Source organism: Gastrolobium bilobum, unplaced genomic scaffold (assembly GCF_033153095.1).
Source record: "Gastrolobium bilobum isolate Gb01-03AN ecotype WA unplaced genomic scaffold, APGP_CSIRO_Gbil_v1 utg159840, whole genome shotgun sequence".
Lineage (NCBI taxonomy): Eukaryota > Viridiplantae > Streptophyta > Magnoliopsida > Fabales > Fabaceae > Gastrolobium > Gastrolobium bilobum.
In genome coordinates, this window is record NW_026898755.1 from 1 (window position 1) to 2,542 (window position 2,542).

A 2,542-nucleotide genomic window follows, 5' to 3' on the forward strand; every position below is an offset into this window, starting at 1 on the left:
ATAAAAATATAATTTGAATCAATTTGCAGTTTTCATGTTTAGAAGTTCAAGTACACAAAAAATAAACTGACTCGATATCTTTATAATTTTTTTTCTTCGTTACCTAAGATATAAAATTAATAAATAAGTTGATTTTACTTTATTTTGGATCTGCATAATATGGTAAAATTATTCATTTATAATTCCTTTTTTTGGTGGGTATTGATTTATATAATTCAATTAAATCTAATTGAGCTGAGTTGATTTGATTTAATTGAACGAGGAAGGTTATATTTACAAACTTTTTGTTTACAAACTCTTACAAATTATACTATGTCTGACCGTTAATACACTCTTGAACAGAGTATTACTGATCAGACATAATGTAGTTTGTAAGTTGGTAAAAAAAATTTGTCAATATAACCCTACTTTAATTGAATTATATGAATCAATCAGTGATTAGATTTATGCAGATTTTTTTGTCAATGTAGCTATAATAGCCCATCTTAATTAATTAGTAAATCAAGTGTAATTAATTAATTAAACATGTTTTAGTGAGTGAAATTAAGTATAAGGCTTAATTAAATGAATCTGAGTCACTTTGGAGTTAAAAAGTGTACTCAGTGAAAATTAAGGGGTATAAATGGGTACTAGCAAAAGTACCCAAAATATAAAAATAAAAATAGTAATATTCCTAGAATAATATTCCAGACTTTTGGGTAAAGTTTGGTAATTATTGGAGTTGAATAGATAGACGAACCAATACCCGCTTAAAGCCACTTAACCTATGTTAAGTGACTAAAAGCCAAAATGAACCCAAACCCCCCAAGCAACCCGTCGAGCATCAGAGAAGAGGAAAGGAAGAAGGAGAAAGAAGAAGAAGGGAAAGGAGGGAGGAAGAGGGAGTGAGAGCAAATCTTAACCGATTGGAGTGATTCAAAAGCCTAAATCACTCTAAATCTTCCCCTCTTTCATAATCCTAGCTTTGTTTTGAGTGGGGAGCATTGTGGAGAGATATTACCTCTCAAAAATTCGGCCCTTTGGTGAAAATTGGGGTTTTGAGAGTTTCTACCTCCATTGAAGCTTGAGGAGCCATCAATCCTTGGTTGTGTGACCATTGGTGGTAAGATTCTAACCCTTGAACCTCATGATTCCTTGAAATTTGCATGAGTTAGGGTTTGTGAATAGTAAATTGGGATTTTTATGAAATGTAGTTGAATTAACTATGTTCTAGGAAGAATGGAGCTTAGAGCATGTTATGGAAAATGCTAGGAATGTCATTTAATCGGTGGAAATGAGCCTAGATAGTCATTTGATAATTGTTCATAATATTGGAAAATTCATGCTTGGATTGGTTAGTATTCTAGCATGTTGAACAACTAGTGAGTTGAATGATTGATTGGATCCTTGTGATGTCTAGGATTGAGACATTTGGACCAACCGTGAGTGATCAACCATTGGAGCAAGCTATGGAGCTTGAATAGCTCATTGGAATTGGTAAGCTCATACTTGTGTTGTGCTTTGAATTGAGTAATTGATGGTTGATTGTGAAATACTCTTGGATGCAATGTGTTGATTGCATTACACCATGTGTAGGTGTATGTTTGTAAAAGTTGATTGCTGAAACTGTTGGTGAAGAACAAAGGTTGACTGAAGCATTGAGGTAAGCCTTCGGACCTTGGGTGTAATTCCCTTGACTGTTCTACCAAGCCCTGAAAGGGTAGAGGTTGTGATTGTGTATATAAATGCAATAAAATAGTGTAATGCTTTGTTATACGTATGTGTATGCATTTGGTGTGGCATAGGATGGTGTTTCCCTATGTGGGTATGTTGCATGACGATGCGTAAATCATACATGGTAGTTAGCTGGCCAGTAGGACTATTTGCATCTGAGTTTCCTTAGGACAGCTTGAGAGCTCGAGGGATTTCTCCTGGAGATGTATTGCACTTTGCATAGATATGTATTTACTGCATTATTATTGTTATTGCTATTACACTGATATGGAACTGTGGGGTGGAGAGATGCTCCAAGGACCCCTGGTTTACTGGATATATTCGTATATCTCACCCCGTGTTGTGGGGACCCCCTTTCAGGTAAGGATGCTGCAGGAGCCTCTGGTGGCAAGTGGCCATATCTGGATTATGCATGAAATATGGCATTTCTTTGAGTTTATGCATGCCTTTTGTAGTTGACATGTATGGGATTTTATTTTGAAAGCCCATGGTCATTTGTATATCTTGATTCATTGGATGAACTTAGCCTATGCTCATGCCTTTGGTTACACCTTTTGTTGATGGGAGCCAAGGGAATGATCATAGTGTTTTGTAAGCTAAGTTCTATGATTTGTAAAGGATATGTAATGTAAATGATGCCTACTTGAAATTCAATATATGCATGCTTGTTATGTATTGAGTTGTTGAATTGGTTGGGCTGAAAATCAATTAGGTACCCTTTTGTTTAAACTGGCAAACGATGAGAAAACAAAGGTCATGCTGCCCAAATTCTAGCTAAATCTCATGAGGAGAGGTTGGATGAGTGCTAGGATTTAGTTTTGGGGCATGG

The 2,542-nt window shown here is 35.6% G+C and overlaps 1 long non-coding RNA gene across 2 annotated transcripts; it reads left to right on the top strand.

Annotated features, from left to right (window-relative positions):
- Positions 1–830: 830 nt before the first annotated feature.
- LOC133283869 (uncharacterized) lies at positions 831–2,341 on the top strand. 2 transcript variants are annotated; one of them, XR_009747841.1, is made up of 4 exons: positions 831–1,102; positions 1,400–1,476; positions 1,576–1,642; positions 2,074–2,341. It is a non-coding gene; the product is annotated as an uncharacterized LOC133283869 (long non-coding RNA). The 2 variants fall into 2 exon arrangements; XR_009747840.1 differs by having other exon boundaries at positions 1,576–2,341.
- Positions 2,342–2,542: the final 201 nt, after the last annotated feature.